We start from the raw sequence: 7549 nt of genomic DNA on the forward strand, positions 1-7549 counted from the left end.
AATTATATTCAATTTGCAACCTTATGGAGGTCAGTTTAGATGGACTAATAGAATGGGTTTTACTTCACAGGTGGTGTACCTTGCAACACAGATAGGCTACTCCACTCACTAGCACACTCTGCAATAGGCCAAAAAAGATTAGCTTTGCTAGATTTAGCCAAATGCTGTGAAAAAAACTTGCACAGCACTAGCACAGACCTGCCTGGCAAAAACTGATAGGAACTGATGTAATTAGTCTTTACTCCCAACCTATCTATTTAAGAGCACAGACCTGCCTGATAAAAGTCATAGGAAATGCTGTAACCTAGTCCTTAAAAGGACTGCAATCACAACTATTCCCTACTCCCAAGCTATCTGTAGATTTGTGCAAAAATTGGCTTGAAATTAACAAGGTATAGCGCACACAGCAACAGCGGTGCCGTCTAACACGCAGCTGCAGCAGTGAGAAAATGGTGGCAACGGGGAAAATGGCTGGGTCTTATAGGGCAAGGACATGAGACATACACTGCCAATGACACATGCCCTTGCTTGTGTGAAAAAAAGCACTTTGCTCCGTGTTTGCGCTGCTGATAGGCTGACAGATTGCACCTCCCCACTGTAAATGCGGGAAAGAGAAAAAAAAAATGGAGATCTTCATTATTCCTGCAGAGATCCATCCCCTGCCCCTCCCCCCGCCCCGCTGTACACTCAATCTGCGTATTAACATTAATTTTCATCATTACTGAGAAAAAATCCAGTTATGATTTTGGTGCACGAACAGTTATCGAACATAACCTCGAACAGCCGAATTTTTTTCAAATCGTTCGTGTTCGCCGAACGGCTTGAACACCGCTCAAAACAGCTCGAATTTGAGATTGGCGAACAGTTCAAGTCAAACACCGCTCATCTCTACTGGGCAGATTTATATGTCGGCCTGTGGGAAAAGATTCAATATAACATTGTATTCACTGAAATACCTATTTCAGGCTTAGGAGTCCAGTTGAGGTCTTTTTCACTGATTAGATAGTGTGACATCTTTACTGATTATTGCCCTTACTGTTTCTACCTCTGTTGCCAGGTACAGCCGCACTTTCTCTACAGGTGATGCATAGCCACAATGCTTTTCCTGTGTTCTCTGTGACTTGTAGTACCATCCAGGCTGAGAGCTCAGGAATTAACTTCTGTAGGTGTTTGCTCCCTCCTGCATAGCCTGTGCAGGCTAAAAAATATTTAAGCTCTTAAAATTCTAAAATGCTCGGGTACTCGTTGCTCGGATCGAGCACATTGGAATACTGGGGTGCTTGACCCGAGCATCAAGCCCAATGTAAGTCTATGGCATACTCGAGGATTTTTCATGCGGCACCCCCCGGCGGTCTGCAGAGGGCCTAAAAATTGCCCAAATCGATGGGAACAATGCTCAAATGACATGGGAACAGCATGGGGAAAACCCCTGGAAGCATCTCTGACTCCGAGATTAATGCTGTCAACAACGTTGTCAGAGTAATAAGCCACTTTTACAGACTCACAATAAAACATACAAAAACAAAACCAAAATGGATATGTTAAGGAACATCCTTTCCAGGGTAATGACTTGTATATAAGGCAAAATAAATAGCCAAAAACAAAAATGCTCCTCCACACCTTGGGCTATGTTCACACGTAGCGTTTTTGATGCGTTTTTGCACTTTTGCATTGAATTCAACCAAGACAAATGCATTCACCAGGAAATGTCATTTTAACATTTTACAACCTCATCTGGCCATGTGGTGTGTGACACATCATCAGACACATGCATACAGCCAGCCACCCACCAACCCACAGGCTGCAATACTATACTGCCAAACTTTTGACAGCTGCTTGCACTTGAAATGTGGCCATTTAGGCTCAGGGAGGCGGAAGTTGCTCACAATCTTATGGCGGCGGCGACCGGGTATCCATACTCGGTCCCCAGCCGCCACTGTTTCTCCCGGTGTCGTCTCCGCCTTCCACAAGCACGGGTCCCACAACATTACCCGTGCCCTCCCCAGTGCACTTACTGGGAAGGACCGTCTAACCACAAACACGTGGACAGTTGAATGTGGCTAGGGATGGTACGGAGCCAGTCCACAGCTTTTTTTGCTGAGTTGTATTTCACCACAGTCATATTCTTTAAGTTGGTGAAAGGACTTGGGAAACCATACCTACCCAGCTGTCATTTCTCCCAGGAAGTCCTCTAAAGCTACTTTCACTTGAAATGTGGCCTTTTAGGCTCGTGGAGGTGAAAGCTTTTCATAACCTCTGCCGGCAGCGGCCGGGTGTCCGTTCTCGGTCCCCAGCCACCACTGTTTCTCCCGGTGTCGTCTCCGCCTTCCACAAGCACGGGTCCCACAACATTACCCGTGCCCTCCCCAGAACACTTACTGGGAAGGACCGCCGAGCCACAAACACGTGGACAGGTGAATGCAGCCAGGGACGGTACGGAGCCAGTCCACAGCTTTTTTTGCTGAGAGTTGTATTTCACCATAGCCATATTCTTTAGCTAGGTGAAAGGACTGGCATAGAGGGAAACCGTATCAACTCTGGGTGTCATTTCTCCCAGGAAGTCCTCCAAAGCAGCTTTTGCAGAGGCAATGGCAGCTCGTCCAACATCAACTCGCACTTCTCGATGGTGCTTTGACACACAAACATCTTTCTTTGCACATTTAATTTCATGACTATAGAGTTGGGCAATGGCCTGATCTGCAATCTGGTTTGAGAAATAGCATGCATAAGCACGTCCGATCCACATTAAAAAAGCAGCCATAGAGTTTCCAGGAACCTTCCCCCACACTTTTCTTAGACAGGGCTGCTTCTCGGCAGGGTTGGACGGACCCACCAGAAAACTGGAGACTCCTGCAGTGGGCCCTGGCTTCTCCTTCAGGAGAGTTCATAGTGTCGAGGTAAGGCCATGATGATGATAGAGGCCACCATTTGTTTAGTTTTCTGTTACTTGGAATGCAAGCGAAAGTATGCAGCCAGCCACCCACACACAGGCTGCAATACTGGGCAGCTGCTTGCACTTGAAATGTGGCCTTTTAGGCTCGTGGAGGTGGAAGCTTTTCACAACCTCATGCCTCGTGTCCATACTCTGTCCCCAGCCGTCACTATTTCTCCCGGTGTTGTCTCCTCCTTCTACAAGCGTGGGTCCCTGAACATTGCTGCTGGTACTTTTCTGTGGGAATTTGCTTGCCTCCTACCAGCCTGGAATATTTCCAGTAAACTATGGTATGACGCCATGGTATTAGCAATGCCCCCAGTAACAGTAGCGAAGCCATCCCAATTTCCTTCTCAGGAATTTTATTTGGTAGACTGAGTGGCTGCCCAAATAGATTAGTTTCTCACAAAGGAGCTGAAGATAGAGTGGCAGTAGGTGCAAGTTTCTCCAGCCTGTTTGATATTAGAGGGTGAACGGTAGCACATTGGATCAGTGGTTAGCACTGAAGCCTTGCAGCGCTCGGATCCTGGGATCAAATCCTAGCAAGGACAACATCTGCAAGGACTTTGTATGTTCTCCCCATGTTTGCGTGGGTTTCCACCTCAGTAAAAAAGCAGCCATACAGTGTCAGGCAACCTTCCCACACACTTTTCTTAGCCAGCACTGCTTCTCGGCAGGGTTGGACGGTCCCACCAGAGAATCCTCTGGTGTGCCCTGACTTCTAATTCAGAAGAGTTTATGATAGCGCTAACTTTGCAGCTGCTATGGGGCTCTTGAGAGAAAGGTGAGCCATCAGAATCAAATCCTCTGGTGGGCCCAATGTTTTTCAATCTGAAACAGCTTTTCAGTGGGAGTTGTATTTCACCACAGCCATATTCTCGGTGAAAGGACTGGCATAGAGGGAAACTATCTACTCCAGCTGTCATTTCTCTGTCACCAGGTTCCGCCCATTGTCACACACAATCATGCCTGGCTGTATGTTCAGCGGTGAGAGCCACAGATCAAGCTGCTGTGTTACAGCTTTCAACAACTCTGCAGTGCTGGGCGGTTTGTCACCTAAGCATTAAGCATGTTATCATCAGCACAGCCTGTTGCCGCTTGGCCAAGGCTGTGCTGCAGTGCTTTCAGTTTGTGACTGATGTGGTCATTTCGGAGATAGAGGAGGAGGTGCAGGAGTTGAACAATGTGATTACATTGAGGTTACATTAGCGACTCTGTTTTTATACTAAAGAAAGATCCCACGTTTTGTTTTTTTTTACGTCATTTTTTAAGCAAATGCATTCACCGGGAAATGTCATTTTAACATTTTACAACCTTATCTGGCAATGTGGTGTGTGACACATCATTAGACACATACTTTTTCATTGATGATGGAGGGACTCTAAAAGACACATAGAGCAGGGCCACAGTAACAAGTACGACATGTTCACATTAGAAAGGAGAGGGTCTGCTATACAGTTATAGGGTATGCATTGAGTCCAACGGCTGACCAAATTTAGGAAAAACCCCACTAACAATTTAAAGACACATAGAGCAGGGCCACAGTAACAAGTATGACATGTTCCCATTAGAAAGGAGAGGGTCTGCTATACAGTTATAGGGTACGCAGTGAGTCCAATAGTTGACCAAATTTAGGAAAAACCCCTCTAAGAATTTAAAAACACATAGGGCAGGGTCACAGTAACAAGTACGACAAGTTCACATTAGAAAGGAGAGGGTCTGCTATACAGTTATAGGGTATGCAGTGAGTCAAACGGCTGACCAAATTTAGGAAAAACCCCACTAACAATTTAAAGACACATAGAGCAGGGCCACAGTAACGACAAAATCCCATTAGAAAGGAAAGAGTCTGCTATACAGTTACAGGGTACGCAGTGAGTCCAACGGCTGACCAAATTTAGGAAAAACCATACTAAGAAATTAAGACACATAGCGCAGGGCCACAGTAACGAAAAATTCCCAATAGAAAGGAGAGAGTCTGCTATACATTTATAGGGTATGCAGTAAGTCCAACGGCTGACCAAATTTAGGAAAAACCCCACTAACAAATTAAAGACACAGAGCATGGCCACAGTAACGACAAATTCCCATTAGATAGGAGAGAGTCTGCTATACAGTTATAGAGTATGCAGTGAGTCCAACGGCAGACCAAATTTAGGAAAAACCCCACTAAGAAATTAAAACACATAGAGCAGGGCCACAGTAACGACAAATTCCCATTAGAAAGGAGAGAGTCTGCTATACAGTTATAGAGTATGCAGTGAGTCCAATGGCAGACCAAATTTAGGAAAAACCCCACTAAGAAATTAAAACACATAGAGCAGGGCCACAGTAACGACAAATTCCCATTAGAAAGGAGAGAGTCTGCTATACAGTTATAGGGTACGCAGTGAGTCCAACGGCTGAACAAATTTAGGAAAAACCCCACTAAGAAATTAAGACACATAGAGCAGGGCCACAGGAATGACAAATTCCCAATAGAAAGGAAAGGGCCTGCTATACAGTTATAGGGTATGCAGTGAGTCCAACGGCTAACCAAATTTAGGAAAAACCCCACTAAGAAATTAAGACACATAGAGCAGGGCCACAGTAACGACAAATTCCCATTAGGGCTGCCAAAAATTGGGAAAAACACCACTAAGAATTTAAAGACACATAGTGCAGGGCCACAGTAACGACAAATTCCCATTAGAAAGGAGAGGGTCTGCTATACAGTTATAGGGTATGCAGTGACTCCAACGGCTGACCAAATTTAGGAAAAACCCCACTAACAATTTAAAGAGACATAGAGCAGGCCTACAGTAACGACAAATTCCCATTAGAAAGGAGAGAGTCTGCTATTCAGTTATAGTGTATGCCGTGAGTCCAACGGCTGACCAAATTTAGGAAAAACCTTACTAACAATTTAAAGACACATAGAGCAGGGCCACAGTAACAACAAATTCCCATTAGAAAGGAAAGGGCCTGCTATACAGTTATAGGGTATGCAGTGAGTCCAACGGCTTACCAAATTTAGGAAAAGCCCCACTAAGAAATTAAAGACACATAGACCAGGCAACAGTAACGACAAATTCCCATTAGAAAGGAGAGGGTCTGCTATACAGTTATATGATATGCAGTGAGTCCAACGGCTGACCAAATTCAGGAAAAACCCCACTAACAATTTAAAGAGACCTAGAGCATGGCCACAGTAACGACAAAATCCCATTAGAAAGGAGAGAGTCTGCTATACAGTTATAGGGTACGCAGTGAGTCCAACGGCTGACCAAATTTAGGAAAAACCCTACTAAGAAATTAATACACATAGCGCAGGGCCACAGTAACGAAAAATTCCCAATAGAAAGGAGAGAGTCTGCTATACATTTATACGGTATGCAGTAAGTCCAACGGCTGACCAAATTTAGGAAAAACCCCACTAACAAATTAAAGACACATAAAGCATGGCCACAGTAACGACAAATTCCCATTAGAAAGGAGAGAGTCTGCTATACAGTTATAGAGTATGCAGTGAGTCCAACGGCAGACCAAATTTAGGAAAAACCCCACTAAGAAATTAAAACACAAAGAGCAGGGCCACAGTAACGACAAATTCCCATTAGAAAGGAGAGAGTCTGCTATACAGTTATAGGGTACGCAGTGAGTCCAACGGCTGAACAAATTTAGGAAAAACCCCACAAAGAAATTAAGACACATAGAGCAGGGCCACAGTAATGACAAATTCCCATTAGAAAGGAGAGAGTCTGCTATACTGTTATAGGGTATGCAGTGAGTCCAACGGCTGACCAAATTTAGGAAAACCCCCACTAACAATTTGAAGACACATAGAGCAGGGTCACAGTAACAAGTACGACATGTTCCCATTAGAAAGGAGAGGGTTTGCTATACAGTTATAGGGTATGCAGTAAGTCCAACGGCTGACCAAATTTAGGAAAAATCCCACTAAGAAATTATAGACACATAGAGCAGGGCCACAGTAACGACAAATTCCCATTAGAAAGGAAAGGGCCTGCTATACAGTTATAGGGTATGCAGTGAGTCCAACGGCTAACCAAATTTAGGAAAAACCCCACTAAGAAATTAAGACACATAGAGCAGGGCCACAGTAACGACAAATTCCCATTAGGGCTGCCAAAAATTGAGAAAAACACCACTAAGAATTTAAAGACACATAGTGCAGGGCCACAGCAACGACAAATTCCCATTAGAAAGGAGAGGGTCTGCTATACAGTTATAGGGTATGCAGTGAGTCCAACGGCTGACCAAATTTAGGAAAAACCCCACTAACAATTTAAAGAGACATAGAGCAGTCCTACAGTAACGACAAATTCCCTTTAGAAAGGAGAGAGTCTGCTATTCAGTTATAGTGTATGCCGTGAGTCCAACGGCTGACCAAATTTAGGAAAAACCTTACTAACAATTTAAAGACACATAGAGCAGGGCCACAGTAACAACAAATTCCCATTAGAAAGGAAAGGGCCTGCTATACAGTTATAGGGAATGCAGTGAGTCCAACGGCTTACCAAATTTAGGAAAAGCCCCACTAAGAAATTAAAGACACATAGACCAGGCAACAGTAACGACAAATTCCCATTAGAAATTAGAGGGTCTGCTATACAG

The sequence above is a fragment of the Phyllobates terribilis genome, unplaced genomic scaffold, assembly GCF_046119375.1.
Source record: "Phyllobates terribilis strain yellow unplaced genomic scaffold, ASM4611937v1 Scaffold_11__3_contigs__length_659146591, whole genome shotgun sequence".
In the NCBI taxonomy this organism is placed as follows: domain Eukaryota; kingdom Metazoa; phylum Chordata; class Amphibia; order Anura; family Dendrobatidae; genus Phyllobates; species Phyllobates terribilis.